The sequence below is a fragment of the Leopardus geoffroyi genome, chromosome C1 (assembly GCF_018350155.1).
Source record: "Leopardus geoffroyi isolate Oge1 chromosome C1, O.geoffroyi_Oge1_pat1.0, whole genome shotgun sequence".
Taxonomy (NCBI): domain Eukaryota; kingdom Metazoa; phylum Chordata; class Mammalia; order Carnivora; family Felidae; genus Leopardus; species Leopardus geoffroyi.
The window spans coordinates 186,882,049-186,900,015 of NC_059328.1; the positions used below are offsets into that span (position 1 = coordinate 186,882,049).

At 40.6% G+C, this 17,967-nt stretch overlaps 1 long non-coding RNA gene across 1 annotated transcript in view; it reads left to right on the top strand.

Moving 5' to 3' along the window:
• Positions 1 to 5,793: 5,793 nt before the first annotated feature.
• The window catches only part of LOC123599294, a 33,120-nt gene continuing 20,946 nt past the window's right edge, over positions 5,794 to 17,967 (top strand). The window contains exons 1-2 of the long non-coding RNA XR_006713089.1: positions 5,794 to 7,119; positions 9,086 to 9,210. This is a non-coding gene — a long non-coding RNA (uncharacterized LOC123599294). The remainder of the gene's footprint in view (positions 7,120 to 9,085; positions 9,211 to 17,967) is intronic.

Consider the following 17,967-nt stretch of genomic DNA (forward strand, 5'->3'; position numbering starts at 1 on the left):
AGAGGTTGAGGGTACAGACACTGAAAGAACAGTGACAGAAAATTGCTGGTTTAGATGAAGAACTGGTTGATATCTTACAGAGAATACAACTGTAAGCTTTGAGAGCAAAACTGATTTGATTTGCTGCTGGAAAAAATCCTATTATCATGTTACCTCACAGAGTCTAGGTTTTGCTATTTCAATAGTAAATAATAACTTAAAGGAATGTCCTAAAAGGGAATCAGATGATCAATGGGTGTGTCTGCTAGACTGTTACCATATGACGTGGAAAAGATATACAGTCATTTTTTTTTTTTTTTTTGCCTTTTTTCCAAGTTTTGGGCAGTTTTTCTTAATACGCAATTGTTGTTTTAATAAATTTCCTTCCATTCTTAAGATTTTTCGAGTGCATATAAAAAAATAAAACACATTTATACAAAGTGAGGGTTAGCTTGTATATATAATCATATATATTTCTTCTTTCACTTAATAATGTATCAAACATTTTTCATGTCACTAAATATTTTTCAAAAACAAAATTTTGTAATGATTTTTTTCTGTGCTCAAATTAATGTGCCATCATTTCTTTAATATCCCATTGTTGAGAACATATAATATTTTAGTTAATATTTTAGTACATAAATCTTTATATACATTTCCAATTGATTCATGGAGTTTCTTTCTACGTTTTAGTCCCTCAATACTTGAGAAATAGCCTTTAGAAAGATTGTTTAATTTACACTCTCAGCAACTGGATATGATTACACTCATTTCATCACACCCTTACCAGCATTGGGTATTATGTACTTCTAAGCTTTGACAGTTTAGAGAAAATGATATCTTATTTTGATTAGCATTACTTTATTAGTGCAGTTATACTTTTTTTCAGATGTTTATTGGCCCTCTATAGCTCTGTTATATTTTTATGCCAATGAAATTTCATAAAAATGATCACTAAAGATAGGCTTAAAGAACAAGAATACAACAAAGGGAAGCTGGAAGCCTGAGGGCAATGTAGGGGAAAGGATATTGCAGCTGACCCCTGTGGCTGGAAGCAGGACTTATGGCTATATGTGTGCATATGACATATGGTCACTTGCACGTGACCCTCAGAAGCCCAGGCTAAACCATACTGTATACCCACTACCAGGGAAGGGAAGATAGAGCATTGGTCAGATTTGTTTCCCAGATCAAAGAGCCTGGGTCTCCCACTGGCATCAGCTAATCTGCTGTAGCTGGGCTGGTTGTAGTTCCATGTAGGTTTACCGGATGGCTGAAAAGAACCTGTTATTTGGAGAACTGCCTGGTGCTCATCCCCAGGATCACTGAAAGACATTGGCAAGGAGTATTCACTGTGTAACTCTAGTTACACAGAATCACAAAATTTAAGAACTGACATTTTTGTAAGATCTTTTTTTTTTTAGTGTTTATTATTTCTTTTTTGAGAGAGAGAGAGACAGAGCTACAGCTGCCAAAGAGCAGAGAGGGAGGGAGACACAGAATCTAAAGCAGGCTCCAGGCTCCAACTTGTCAGCACAGAACCTGATGTGGGGCTCGAACCCACAAACTGTGAGATCATGCAGGAATCAAACCCACAAACCATGAGATCATGACCTGAGCCGAAGTTGGACGCTTAACCAACTGAGCCACCCAGGTGCCTTCTTTAAGATCTTCTGTTCCATTATTACAGGTTGTCCCATTTGCCTGAATGGGACTTTATTCTCACTTGCAAATTCAGAGTCCCAGGTCAATAGAAAATTTTCTTCTCTTAGTTTATAAGTTCAAAATAGACTTCTTTTTTTTTTTTTTTTTTTTTTTTTTTTTTTAGCTGAAAAGCGTGGATCTAAGCTTACACCTTCGTTCTATAGAATGAGCTTAAAACAAAAACCCCAGCCCAAAATTACCTATAGCAGAGCAGGGACTAGAATTCATGTCTCCCATCTGACCCTCATTTGATCAGCACTGCCTCCCTGCCTGAGGGTAGACATTACCCAGTCTGGCTACACATTTCCCAAAGTTTTAAGATAATAGTAACCAGAGCACATGGACTCCAACCAGCCAATCTTGGAAAATTTTAAAAGTGGTCTCTCACTAACATTGGTTTTATAAAACATACATGTTTTCTCAGAAAAGCAGTTTCCTGTATGCTAGCTGTCACAGAATCAGTCTTCATTCATGGTCCAGCCCCTTTCCTGCCTCATCTTCTTTACACCTACCCTCCTTAGCTTTACATATATTGATAATGAGGAAGAAGAAAAAGCCAGTTCAAGCTAAATAGACTCACTTGGAAAGTCCTGCATCACATAGGGAAAGATCTACACTTTTCTTACCAGATGTTTCTATCTCATAAACCAGTTGGGGTCAAGTTGCTTTATTTTTTAAACATAGTGTGTAGATGCCCAGTGACATCCCCAAGACCTAGTTGGACACTTCATGATGCATCAGTCACGTGTTAAACATGGCATGGGAAAGGCTGTATTTTGTAATGACATGCCTGCCTTGACGAGAGAACTTTTCCTGGCCATGGTAACCAGCACCAGACCACATGCTGAAATCATGTTAATAAATTAAGGGCAGAGTTGGAAAGCCTTTAATACCTAGCAGGCACTTAAAGGCCTAGTTATCTATTAACAATCTTCTCAATTTAATACACTGAAGTATTTCACAAAAAAAGCAACCCCAACATTTAGCTTAGTAAAAGAAAATTAAAAAAAAATTTTTTTTACATTTATTCATTTTTGAGAGACAGAGACAGAGCACAAGTGGGGGAGGGGCAGAGAGTGAGGGAGACACAGAATCCAAAGCAGGCTCCAGGCTCCGAGCTGTCAGCAGAGAACCCGACTCGGGGCTCAAACCCACAAACTGCGAGATCATGACCTGAGCTGAAGTTGGACACTTAACCGACTGAGCCACCCAGGTGCCCCAGTAAAAGAAAATTTAAAAAGAAGAAAGAAAACTGGGTTTGGGAATGGATAAAAATGTAACCCCCTTCCAGGATAGAAAGCTGATATCTGAAGCACCAGCTGTTTTTATCTCAGAATGTAAAGGGTGAAAACAACTTCCTCAGCTCATGAGATCCCAAAGAGCTATAATTCTCTCTCCTGTTTTTCTGAATGTCCAGCTTCCAAAGAGCCTGAGTTCCTAAAAGTGCCACTGATTGAGTATCGGTTTAGGAAACCTCAGGGATATGCCTCCAGTAGAGGGTGAGAATAACAAATGCTCTCCTGAGGATGCTTTTTTTTGTCATTCTCTGTATCCATCAAAGCCAATGGTTTCCACTTCCCTTTATGGACTTGCCTGGTGGTGCTTCTGTGAGTTAGGGTGGGTTCTTGGGATTCCACATAGAAAGGGGCCACATCATGCCGTGTAACACTTGGCACCTTTAGAGTTTTGTTTCCTTCTCAGTCCCATGGATGCCCCTGAGGCCCTGGCATTGCCTGGTCCATGTGAAAACTGCTCAGGATGTTCCCAGTAACAGTGGCGGCAAAGAAGAAAGACTATACAGTCCTTCAGCACAGGACGAGGTAGGACGATGATAGTGTCTGAGATTCTCACAGCATTGTAATAATACTGGCAGCTGCTGTTCCCTAGTACTATTTTCCAGGTGCCTTTATACACATGACCACATGTAGTCCTCCTAACAATCTTAGATTATTTATTTGTACTAAGCAGCTAATTTCAGAAAAAATTTAAGGCAGCTAAGAACCCTCTTAAGTTGATACAGATGTCTCCATTTTAAGATGAAGACACTGAGACTTAGAGAGTTCTAGTAAATTGCCAGAGGCCATATAGTTAGTTGTGACAGAGCCAATATTCAAACCCAGCCCCAGGGTCTCTCCCACAAGTAACCCCACACACATCATCCCAGGGCATGTTGTCCCTGGCCCAGGAGACCTTGCTGGTGTACATTTTTGTTACTTTCTGGCATGTTACTTGGCCTATTTTTTTTTCTGCAGGTGATTTGTGCGGAGTCAGAATGTCTGTATTGTGGCTGCTGATTCATATGCTTATGCCAGGCAGGTCACAAACAAAGGGAAGATTGTGTACCAAGATGTGATTATGGGCATTCAGCCAGAATTCAATCAGTCTTTGGTCATTTAACTGTTATTCTTTCCAGAAAGTTCCAAAGCATATTGTTACCACGGCACTTGTGAAACCTCTTTATCTTGTGTGGCATTTCCCAGCTGCTGCAGAGATATAACACAGACCAGAAAGCATATTTTCTCCTAAAAATTTCATTCTGCCTTTCTTTCTCTTACTGCTACCTGGAAATGTGTCCTCTCAGCCCACAACAGATCCATAACTGTGCCTGCTGCCCGTAAGTATTCCTGGAATGTTTCTGGTTTTCCTAAAGGGAAACCACTAAGGAATGCCCCAGATTCCAAATTTGACATTCAAACCTTGGAAAGTTCAAATCCTTGTCCTTTAACATTTTTAAATTTGAACTTTATTTCTCTCAGCTCCTGTCCCATATTCCACCTACCCTAGTCTCTGCCTCTGTTAAGTTTTCTCTCACTCCATATAGAGAACCAGCTTACTCACCACTGAATGTGAGAACTGTCCCCTTTTTTTCTGGGCTCTTCTGTAGTTTTTGCCAGGTTCCAAGGTGAAGGTGCAATCATTCCTTTTGTGCATTTCTGATAGAGCCTCTAAAGAGGGAAATAGTCATAGGCCAATGTTTGTATTACATTGGCCAGGGTAGGAACCCTGCTAGACATCCTTGGCCCCTTTACCTAAGAACAGAAACTGAAGATTTGTTTACAAATGAATACCACAGAATCACATCTCACTTGGTGTCAGCTTCCAAGTGAAAATCTAAAATGATCAAAATTAACCATAACATCGTAACATACTGCACCACTACGCCAAGATAAACAAAGATAAAAAGGATTAAATTTTATTTATTTTTTTTTTTGTAAGAGACTTACTTTATTTTTATTTTTTTTTTATTTTTTTATTTTTTATAATATATGAAATTTATTGTCCAAATTGGTTTCCATAAAACACCCAGTGCTCATCCCAAAAGGTGCCCTCCTCAATACCCATCACCCACCCTCTCCTCCCTCCCACCCCCCATCTACCCTCAGTTTGTTCTCAGTTTTTAACAGTCTCTAAGGATTAAATTTTAAATATCAGAGATGAAATCCAAAGAGTAAAAGAGGAAATCATGGGAGAATTCCTTGACAGTATTTCTAACTATGATTCATACTCTAAATTCCATAAAAGAAAAGATTAATAAATTCAATTACATACAATAACACACTTCTGCATAAAGAAAAATATAAGCAAAGTTCAAAGACAAGCACCAATTGGAAAAATATTTTCAAACCACAACACAGACAAGATAATTTCCTAACTATTTAATGTTTTCCCAGAAATCATGAAGAAAAAGCCAATACAGGGCTGCCTGTGTGGCTCAGTCAGTTAAGCGTCAAATTTTGGCTCAGGTCATGATCTCACGAGTTTGAGATCATGAGTCCAAGCCCTGAGTTGGGCTCTGTGCTGACAGCTTAGAGCCTGGAGCCTGCTTCAGATTCTGTGTCTCCCTCTCTCTCTGTCCCTTCCCTGCTCATGCTCCATCTCTCTCTCTCTTTCAAAAATAAATAAACATTAAAAAATTTTTTAAAAGAAAAAGAGCCAATACAAAAGTGGACAAAGGATGCAAGCAGACAGATCACAGGAATAAAATATAAATGGCCCTTTTATATATGAAGAGATGCTAGGTTTCACTACAAACAGAAGAAATTCAAATTAAAAGCTACAATGAAATGAATACCATTTTAACCTATCAGATTGGCAAAAATAGTTTGACAACATATCCAGTTGCAAGCTACGGGAAAAAAACAGGTAGTCTCTTACTTTGCTGATGGAAATGTAGACTGGAACAATCTAAGGAAGGAAATTTAGCAATATTTATTAAAATTCCAAATGCTTATGCCCCTTGACCCAGCAGCCCCATTGTGGGAATTTATCCTGCAGCATAGCTTGAACAAATTCAAAATAATATATTTTCAAGGTTGTTAATTGCAGCATTGTTTGTAATAGCATATAATATTAGAAATAATTCATGTCCATCCATCTATAGAGTGAAATTTTGTGTAGTTGTATATATTAAAAAAAAAAGGAATGAAGACATTCTCTATATGCAGATATAGAAAGATCTCCAACTTGTACTGGTAAGTGAAAGGAAAATGCAGAAAAATGTTTGTACAAAGGAGGGTCACAGAAATATTCATATTTGATTATATTTGCATATAAAAACTCTGGAAGAACACACAACCTAACAATGGCAGTCACCTTTGATAGTGGTAGGTAGAAACTAGACAGAGGGACAGGGATAGAAGCAAGATTCTTTATCAAATACATTTTTTTGTTTCCTTTTTAAATCATTTGTGTTTTCTACTTTTGAAAAATAAAAATTTTTAAAAACATTGCAAAATACCTTAAATTGTCCATAAAGTACAGAACACAAGGTTTCATACATATGATCCTATTCCATAATGTTTATGCAGACTAAGGTTTGAGAACAACTTGACTAAAATAAGGAACAAAGTTTAAGTTGCTATAGAGGTGTTAAGTATTGAAATCATTCTCCTTTAACATGCCTGCCAAACTCCTGGCTGGGAGTGGGTGAGAATTCTAAAAAGCACCTGCTTGCCTGGAGGGATTAGACTAATCTAATACTAAGCCTCCAGAACAAACCTGTTTGTTGTGAGAATTAAAGGAAATGAAGGAGTTCCCATTTCAATGCAGGTTGAAGTTTATGGCTAAGTTAAATATGCAGATGATGGGACTCCATGATATGGTGGTGATATTTTCTAAACTGTGCCAGGCCAGGGTACATGATCTGAAAAGTGCAGCTGTACCCATTGAGACACTAGGAGGTCCTGTCTAACATCTGTGCTGTCCTAGGGAATTCTAGGAGTGACGGTTAACATCATGTATGGTTTTCAGAGTGAGGGATGTGGAGGTGACCAAAGTCAGAAATCTTGAATTACACTACATTGGTAATGCCTTTTATTTATCTCCCAAGATGCAGTACAACACAAATAACTCATTGGGCCTACAAAAAAAGAAAAAGAAACTGAGAAGAAAGAAACATTGAGAATGCATTCCAATCCACTTATCACATCATTGAAGGTGAATTAAGTACTTTTTCATCATGAGAGTTTTTAATATACTGATACAATTTTAATCAATAATGCTGATTCTGTAGAACTTGGGTGCAATCAACTCATCTTAACTCTTCTCGTGGAAATTAGTAAAGGGATGGACCATCCAGAACCTCAGACTCTGAGAGGAGGGGGAGGTTTTATGAAGGACCTTGATTCCTTGGCCAAAAATGGTTCCATAGACTATGGAACACATTTGAGATTTTGAATAGGAGGATGATGGGATCAAAACATCCCTTTCCTGAATCTGACAATGCATTTGGAGCCAAGAGGGAAGAGAGTGTCCATGGTAAACAAGTTGAAGTTCATTATAGTATGCCAAGTGAGAGATTATGGCTGGTGCACTGGAGTGAAGAGAAGAATATAGGGACAAATCACTGATTAGGTGCGAAGAACAAAGGAGAATCAAAGAAAACCTTGAAATCAGAGATTGGTTGACTGGGGCAAAGGTGGTATCATTAATGGTGTGGGAGACATCATGATCTGTTTGGAAGTAAGTGGAAGATGAGGGTTCAAAGGGCTGGCAGGGCATTCAAGGGGCATTGTCCACAGGCAGCTAGAAGGGAATTCTGTTGCTTTGAGAGATGCTGAAGCTGGAGTTGTGGGTTTGGGAGAAGCCATGGTAGTGAATTAAGTCACCAAAGAAGAGAATACTATCTGAAAATCTGGTTTTAAAGTACTTTTAAATAAGAAGACAAATACTTTAAGACCAAAATCTGAAGTAAAGGAAGTAGGGAGAAAAGCAATTGGTACTATGATTGAGTAATGAAAATTATAGCCACCAAACACATGACAGAAGCAGGAGGGAGAACAGAAAGAGTCAGGAGAGATGGCCTGAAGATAGAATCTTTAGCAGCACCTTCAGTTGGAGTTATTATTAATTCCCAAACTTCTGTCACCTAGAGAACTAAAACTTATGAACCTAGTAATTTCAGGATGCCAATCCTGGACATTGAGGGGTGTGAATTCAAGAGCTGCCCATATATATTTTTTGATACCAGGTAGATTTAAATTTTATATTGATGGCAGGGGTGGGGGAGCGGAATCACTAAATGCATCACCAAGTCTTTGCAATTGCCCTGATACTTTTCTGCACCATCTCCAGCTTCTGGAACACAAAGTTTATTTTCTAATACCTATGATTAATTACATATTTCTGAAGTTTTTACTTCCTACTTCGGTGAATTTTTTTTTTTTTTTTTATAATTTTTATCCTCCACTCCTTCTCCCTTCCCCCCAACTTCCCCTCACATACAACCGTATATTCTTCATAGCTGAGGTCCCTATGGGTTTTAGGGATGCCTCTTTCAGTGGGTGCTGAATTGAGGTTGGGGATTTAATCTTTTTAGTAACTAAGTGAACAGTGTGCAACTGACTGGGTGTCAGTGCTGAAATACAGGTCTCATTGTGCTGTGTGACGTCATCTCTGCCCCCAGGCAGTATCACTGTGGGAGACTTTCTTTTTTTTTTTATTTAAAAAAAAAATTTTTTTTTTAACGTTTATTTATTTTTGAGACAGAGAGAGACAGAGCATGAACAGGGGAGGGGCAGAGAGAGAGGGAGACACAGAATCTGAAACAGGCTCCAGGCTCTGAGCTGTCAGCACAGAGCCTGACGTGGGGCTCGAACTCACGGACTATGAGATCATGACCTGAGCTGAAGTCAGACGCTTAACCGACCAAGCCACCCAGGCGCCCCTGTGGGAGACTTTCTAATTACCCGTAACTCCTCAAGTTCTTGTGTATAATAATAGCTGCCTGCGAAAACTTTGCCAAATTATAATGAGACTTTGAAATCAAGATGGGGAAACCCAGTGTTATCCCCATGAACTGGAATATTTATGTTTAGTAAAATGCACTAGCATTCTGTTTAGAATATATTTAAATTAAGGATCTCTAAAAACAAGAGCCTCATCTGCTTGCTGTGTTTAACAGGGAAAGTGCACTTTGGAGGACAGGAACATTTTTACATGGAAACTCAAAATGAAAGTGAAGTGGCAAAGGCAGAGGATTAAAACATGGACCTATATGTGTCATGCCAGGATGCAGCATTTACACAGGTGGGTTTCCTTTCCAGTCATGATTTTGGGGTCATAGTTGATACATTTGTAAATGCAGTGTTGTCATTTTCTTGATTTATAGCTGTAGAACCCAGGTATAAGAGATAACGCGTAGTGGACATTGAAAATCAAGATAGAGGCAAAGCCCGGCCCCAAATTGTACCAGTCTCCTCTAGTCCCCCGAACAGTACTCCTCCCCTTCTTCTCAGATGATGGCTGCCTCCTTCATCTCCATCATCATCATCACCATCATCATCACCATCATCACCATCATCGAGGCCCATTTCTCTTCCTCACCCCCACCACACGCACAGTCTCAGGGAGTAAGGGATCCTCCCGCTTTTGGGGGACCAACCCTTACACCAGCACCTTTGGTTCCACTTACTGTCTACAATTACCGCTTCTATATTCTTTAACTTGCATCCCTACTGCCTTGTTCTGGTCAGTCCATAAACTCAAGTCTGTCCTATCCTTACAGATGACCTTCTTTTTTTTTTTTAATTTTTTTTAACGTTTATTTATTTTTGAGACAGAGAGAGACAGAGCGTGAACGGAGGAGGGTCAGAGAGAGGGAGACACAGAATCTGAAACAGGCTCCAGGCTCTGAGCCGTCAGCACAGAGCCCAACGCGGGGCTCGAACTCACAGACCGCGAGATCATGACCTGAGCCGAAGTCGGCCGCTCAACCGACTAAACCACCCAGGTGCCCCAGGTGACCTTCTCTTGATCCTGCTTCCTCTTTTAGCTATTGCTTCTGTCTCCTTCCTTTCTGAAACAAACTTTTATATCAATTGCCTACCTTTTCTACTTCCTTGCTTCCCATTTATGCCTCAACATACTGCTTCTGCCAAGGCCACTAGTGGCTTAATAGTTCTCCAATCAAAGAGACACTTTTCTGTCCTTTCTACCTTCTGCACTAATGCCATCTACATTGCAGGCCATTTGATCCTTGCAAATGGATATCTCTCCGATATCTCCTTATGTCTCTTTGCTCTTTCTTTGATTCCTCTCTGGGCTCCTCCATTTCTACCTGGTCCTATTATTCTTTTGGGATCCCAGATCTCTTTGAGAGTTTAGGAGTATGGACCTTTCTCCCAGAGAAATAGGACATAAGCAGCACTACTAGCTACAACAAACAACCCCCAAATCTTCACAGATTAGCACAGTCGTGGTTGATTTCTTGATTGGACAAAGTCTGATGTGGATGTTCTCCTAGGCACGTCTCCTCCAAGTGTGACTCAGGGATCCACCTCCTTTTATGTGACTCCACCATCTTGGCTTCTTCAGCTTCCAGCTGCACAGATGGGAGGTCAGGGCAAATGAAAGATACATATGATCCTTCCCCCATTCCATTGGTCAGAGCTTGGTAACACAATGTCACTTAGAAGCAGGAGAAGCTAAGAAATGTGGTTAGCTACATGCTGAGAAAGGAAGAGAATTGGATATTGGTGAACACTGGGGGTCTCCCAGACTCCTTGAACCTTAAATTAAGAATCTGATAAGATGCTGATAGAAATGTATGAAAACTCATACTACAGCAGGAAAAAAAGCTACAGAGGAGTTTGACAAGCAGAGTTATTGGAAGAAGAAAGGAATGGCCATTATCCCTATGAAATGCTTAGTTGGATATCCAAAGACATTTTATTATCAGGTAATTTTCAGAAATGCTTCTAAGTCTGAAAACAATTTGTTAAGGCCTTATAATAAAAGATCTTTTGGTACTAATTTTTAGAAAACTATTGATCAACTCCCAAGGTTTTGGTACTGGTTTGGCAGATTTGTTTCTATTTGCTATAGTGGCTACAGTGCTATTGGTTAATGAACAATTACTAACAACAAGGGAGATCTGCAAGGAAAACTGATACTAAAACCACCAAAATTCTAATGTACAGATAATTTTGAAGACTACCTTAAGTCACAGTCCCACTTAATATCTGTTGTTATGGCTCTTTGTAACCCTTAAGTATTACTTCTGGAAGGCTTATATAACCTACAATACCTGCTTTGCACCACCTGCTCTTGGTTTTTACCTGGTTGCAGTCACACAATGGTAAAACTGCTGCTTTCCCTTTAGGGCTCCTCATTACAGGCTATAGGCTAACTCATCTCTCTGCATAGCACAAGGCATAAATGTCTGAATGGATGGATGGATGGATGGATGGATGGATGGACGAACAAATGGATAGATGATGGATGGGTGAATAGATTATTACATAAATGAGAAGGTGAAACAACTTTTGTGGGTATTAGGTCTTCCTTTGTAATGTCTTTGAAATTGCTTTACTAGTTCTAGAAAAATAAGATCCATGTTACGGTCTTTCCTACAAAGGCGTAGTGGAATCATTGGAAAATTACAGAGAAGATACCAACATTCCTGCTAGAGATTTGTGCCATTGAAATCAAGCAGGGGTGCCTAGAAGGCACAGTCAAGTTAAGTTAAGTGTCTGGCTCTTGATTTCCTCATGTCATCATCTCACAGTTTGTGAGTTTGAGCCCCAAGAGCTTGCTTGGGATTCTCTCTCTCTCATTCTCTCTCTCTAAAAATAGATAGATAGATAGATAGATAGATAGATAGATAGATAGATAAAGAAATCAGTCAAGAAATCAAGCAAACACAGATTCCTAAAAGACAATGTTAATGAATGGGATTTTAGAACAATTTTTAACTGAGTTTTGTGGGATTGCACTAGTTATTGGGGAAGAAAGTTGAAAATATATAAACACTGCTACATGGAATATTCACAGACTCCTTGCCAAAGAGATGAGACTCCACAAGATACCTCTCTTGCTTCTAGCAACCACTTTCCCACAGATGACCCTGGGAAAGGAAACAACTCCAGTATTTTAAATTGCCCTAAACTGGGTCATGTGTCTACTTTAGCAATTTCATTTACTACTAGATGATTTGGAAACATAATCCATACTTTGTAAACAGAGATTTCTTTGAAAAGTTTAATAACCACACCCAAAATTGTGATTGTAACCATTAAGTTTAGGAAAGACCATGACTAGCTTAGTTTTTTTCCCCCATATTTATTTACATGTCCAGTGTTGCCTGTCATCTTCCCTCTAGTTACACCTGTCTCTCAGTACTTTTGTATCTACCCCTCACAAAATTTACCTGACTAGGATCTACTTGCTCAAGACATTCTCCCTTCTGCACTTGAGAGATACTAACCTGAAATTATAAACTAATGAATTGCACCCATCTGGTAAAATCTGTATTTTAATGAGAGATTTCTAGAATGGTGCCTAAATCTCCATGTTTCCCACAGATTAGGAAACTGTGACAACACTCAGAGCCCCCATCTAACACATGTTTGGACAACGGGATGCCAAGCATCCAAGCATCCTTTATATATACTGACTACATAGACTACATAGAAAGAAGTATACCTTCTTTCAAAGAAAAGTTGTTAAAATGTGTATTTTAGTGGCCAATGTTTTTTTCTTTTTTTTAAGTTTATTTATTTTGAAAGAGAGAAAAAAAAAGTGTGAACCGGGGAGGGTCAGAGGGAGAAAAAGAGAGAGAGACAGAGAATCCTAAAGAGGCTCTGTGCTCTCAGCCCACAGCATGATGTGGGGCTCAATCCCACAAACTGTGAGATCATGACCTGAGCCAAAGTCAAGAGTCAGAAGCTCAGTGCTCAACCAACTGAGCCCCCCAGGAACCCTGGCCAGTGTTTTTTTCTGAATGAAAATAGCTTCATTGCTTTTCTTGTATAAGTAATATGCTTATTGTTATTGTAAAAATGTTCAATGATATATTAATATCCTTTTCTACACTTCTTAATATATATGTGTATGTCTGTATGACTTTACATATTAGAGTTCATTTTGCACATGCTTTATGTAGTCATAGGCACATTTTTTTTTTAATTTTTTTTTTAACGTTTTATTTATTTTTGAGACAGAGAGAGACAGAACATGAACGGGGGAGGGGCAGAGAGAGAGGGAGACACAGAATCGGAAGCAGGCTCCAATATAGGCACATTTTAAAAAGTTTTGTCCTTTTTTGTTTTGCTTTGTTTTGGTAGTATAAGGGAATATTGCCTCTCCCCATACACACACACCTGCAGGTAACCAGTGTTAATAGTCTGGCATACATCCTTCCATTTCTCTCTCTGTGTTTGTATAATCACAAGTAAACATTCATCTACATAAATGGAGTTATGGCATACATTATCTTAATGTTGAAAGGAGCAATCCAAATGACAGCCCTGTCTTAGTTTAAAGCTAGGTTCTCTTTTCTGCTTATTATGGATCTTTGATAAGGAATACAATTGCTGAGAAGTCTGTTTTGCTTGCTGTTTGCTATGAGCATTGTGAGACCCTTCCTGAATGTAACCCGCTGTGTAGTAGAATGGGTTGTAAACCTTCCTAAATGTAGTCTGATATGTAATGAAATGAATAATTGTACTTAAACCAACTGGCGTCTCTCGCTTCTGTAATCTTGCTTGCTTAACACATTCCTCCCCTTCCCCCTTCTCTCTCCCGCCACAATCAACGGACAGAGCCTTCCCGCCGAAGGACAGACAAAGGACGCCCAGTCCAGTCAGAAAACAACAAATGGCCTTACTTTAAAATCAACCAATCAGGACCCTCATAATTTGAAACCTCACCCATGCTGTTTGTCCCTGTCTATAAAAACGCTGTACCAACCCTAATCGAGGCCTCTTAGCGTCACCAGCAACGAGTGCGCAGAGGTCCAGGTTCGAACCTGCAATAAACGCCCTTGCCGCTTGGCTTTGACTCACGACTCTGGTGGTCTTTTGTGGGAGGTTTAGGAACTTCGGGCATTACAATGTCTTTATATGAGAATAATCCCTCATCCACTAGTTCCTACCCTTCTTCCTCACCCAGTGATTGAGTAAATTGAAACAAACTTAGTATCTAACTGAGTGGAAAAGTAGTTGGAAGGGAACTGTAAGTAGGGCTGCTGTGGTAAGGCCTCTCTGCCTCCCTTGGAATCCATGTAATACATTCCCTCTCAAGTCACCTCAGTTATCTGCTCTTGTTATCTGCTCTCCATCAAGAAAGATGAAACCTAGAGCTGGTCCACTCTGCACACCTTTACCTGACACCTGCAGTGAGACTGATGATGTGATGGAGGCAATGGGCTGCAGCAGGGGGTTTGCTACGGGAGGTCTGAGTTTGCGCCCTGGTTCTGTGTGTTTAATGGCTGTGTGACCCTGACAAGTCTCCAGTTCTTATCTCAGTTTCCTCATCTGCAAAATGAGAATACTATAGTAAATCTCACAGGATTGTCAGGAGGATTAAATGAGATAAATCATGTGAAAGCATTACTAAGTGTGTTAGATAGTGTGGGAAATATAAAGGAAGTGTAAATATTACCCATGTTGATGAGATTAACACAAAGGGAATTGTTTCAGTCCTGGAGCAGCTGACTGCTGAAGGGTAGGACCATATATCCTCATGACCAAGGTCAGTAACTCCCCTGGATAAGAAATGTGTGCCCACGCACACACTGCATCAGCTTTGTCCCATTGGTGGGGTGCCACCCTCCCATCCATGAAAAACTGGATCTCATGGGAGCAGTGCAGATTCAAAATGCTACCTGTCAGAAGTGAGGTCCCTTTTATGGTTACCTTTCAGGAAAGCCCTTTCCAGGCCCCTACACTCAAGGGCATTCCTATAGGCAAACAATGACTACCATGACTTAAAGGCTCAAGCAAAAAAGCAGAGAGTAGTTCTGGTGAGGATATGGCTGAATGTGTACCATTCTAGTTACAAAAAGAACTATAAACTGTAATGCCCGATGTTCTAAAACCTCCCACAAAAGACCACCAGAGTCGTGAGTCAAAGCCAAGCGGCAAGGGTCGTTTATTGCAGGTTCGAACCTGGACCTCTGCGCACTCGTTGCCGGTGACACACAGAGGCCCCGATCAGAGTTGGTATAGGGTTTTTATAGACAGGGACAAACAGCATAGGTGAGTGAGGGTCCTGATAGGTAAATTCTAAAGTAAGGACATTTGTGGTTTTCTGACTGGGCGTCCTTTGTCTGTTACTTGTGGTGGGAGAGAGAGAACAAAAAAAGGGGAAGGGGATAGGTGAGGAATGTGTTAAACAAGCAAGATTACAGAAGCGAGAGACGCCAGTTAGTTTAAGTACAACTACTCATTCCATTACATTTAGGAAGGTTTACAACCCATTCTACTACACAGCGGGTTACATTCAGGAAAGGTCTCACAATGCTCATAGCAAACAGCAAGCAAAACAGGCTTCTCAGCAATTGTATTTCTTATCAAAGATCCATAATAAACAGAAAAGAGAACCTAGCTTTAAACTAAGGTAGGGCTGTTATTTGGATTGTTCCTTTCATTCCCCCCTTTTTCTTGTGCCTAAAGAGCCAATCTTGGATCTTCAGTTTTCTATTTGTAATGTCTCGAGCGGTTGGTACTGAGTTCGTAAGACCATTAATTGTACAGCATTGAACCTGTCTTGGACAAAATTAATAATTCTGTTTATGATACAGGGGCCGAATGTGAGAGCGAGAAGTAGGATGGCCAGAGGCCCGAGTAAGGCGGAGAGCAGGGTAGTTAACCATGGGGACGCACTGAACCAGGATTCAAACCATCCAGCCTCTTGTTCTCTTTCCTTTTTTCATTTATTTAGCCCTTCTCGGACCTTGGCCATAGAATCTCTTACTATTCCTGTGTGGTCAGCATAGAAACAACATTCTTCTCCTAGTGCTGCACAGAGACCGCCTTGCTGTAGGAACAGCAGGTCTAATCCTCTCCTGTTTTGCAAAACTACTTCCGAGAGGGAGGTTAGGGACTTTTCAAGCGAAGTGATGGCAGTTTCTATTTTTTCTATATCTTTGTCAACCGCTTCTCTAAGTATACTAAATCCTTTGTTCTGTATAGTTAAGGCCGAAATCCCTGTCCCAGCTCCGATGGCCCCGAGTCCAAATATGGTGGCTAGAGTTAGAGTTCCTGCAGTAATAAGTTCTCGTTTAGTCACTCTTTTAGGTGCTATCCACATCTGGTCTACATATTCGGCTGTGTGGTATATGATTTTTGGGAACACAATTACCATTATACAGAATTCTGACTGGTTGAACATATCTTTATAGAGGCAAGGGGTTAATCCCGCATGAGAACAAAGCCACCATGCGTTATTTGGTGGAATAATCCAGTTCCCTGAAATATTGAGTATATTTTTGTTACTTATGCATAAGTGGCTATATTTTGTTGGTACTGCTCCTATACATGTCCCGTTTCCCGTAAGCACTGGTAGTGTGAGGCCAGGTCTTTTCTGTCCCCAACCGCAAGCGTCTGAGTTGTTTGCAGTGCTGTAATTTCCTATTATTGCTACCGACTCGTAAAATGGAGGTTTTGTGGAATAACACAGCCAACAAGCTTCTGTTTCATTGGGTTTAGTACGGTTTAAGGCCTGATAAGTGGTATTCATTATTACCCATAAGGGGTCATCTTTGAATGGGATTTGAATTTTCGGGGCCCTAGTAGTGGGTTTTGGAGATGGCTTGTTAGGGCCCTTTCCCATGGGGCTTGGTCCCACTAGTACTGGTGGGACTTTGGGCTGTGCCTTTAATTTTATCTGAATGAGGGTTCCATAGAGAGGATACTGATATAAATAGAGTCCCCAAGTCAGCCCGTGAACCCATCGAGGGTCCTTTTTTCCCTCTTCTGTGAACTGCACACGGATGAGATTACAATTTTCATTATACCTGGTGCGAGTACATGGTCGGACATAGGACATTTCAATGAATTGGGAGGTTACTTTCCACTTCCATTCCCCATCATTAGTTGTGACACAACTCCATGCGGCGCAATAGAGAGATTCTATCCCCCCACAGGTGTGTTTCATCTTTCCTGGTTCCCTAAATCCCGGACATGCATAAAATCCATTTCTACTGATTGACACCCTTCGCTGTTTCTTTTTCCACTCACCCCCTCCCATATCTTCTAACGGACTGACTTTTTCTAGATTAAAATATAAATCTGGCCACCAGGTATTCAGGGGGACATCTGTTTTAGTGGTGACATTATATATTTCATGGGTTTTTAGGTTAGTAATTTCCCAGGTTAAAGTATAGGGTGTATGGGGGTTACTTGCAATGCTTATCAGTCCGTAGGAGGTGAGCAGGAGTACGCTAATGAGGGTTCCTCCGATCATTGTAGGTCCGGAGTTGCTGCAACAGTCCTGGTATGGGACACCCAGGCCTTTGGTCTTAGCCGGTTTTCGGGGTCAGGTTTTCGACGCAGAGTCAATTTTAAAGGATGAGTCTTACTCTGGTCAACCGTCCAGGCGGTGTTGGCTTCCGGTACGAAGTCTTTTTGAACCGCAAAGGTATCAGCTGGTCGGGCGTGGGTGTAATGGATCCAGGTAGCAATTCCGTCGACTTTGAGAGCAGTGGGTGTGGTTAGGATCACAATATAGGGTCCCTTCCACCGTGGTTGGAGGGTCTCTTGCTGGTGTCTCCGCACGTATACCCAATCTCCGGGTCGGTAGTGATGCGGCTCGGGAGGGGGCCCGTTCTCATAAATGGCTCTCAATCTGGGCCAAACTTCCTGGTGGGTGTGCTGGAGTTCCCTCAGGGAAATAAGAAGTTCATGATCATCAAATTCAGTTAACACATTAGACTGCAGGTTGGGAATTATAGGGGGGGGCACTCCATACATGATTTCAAAGGGGGTTAATCCAAGTTTGTAAGGGGAATTCCGCACCCTGAACAGAGCGTAGGGGAGTAAGACTACCCAGTTAGCGCCAGTC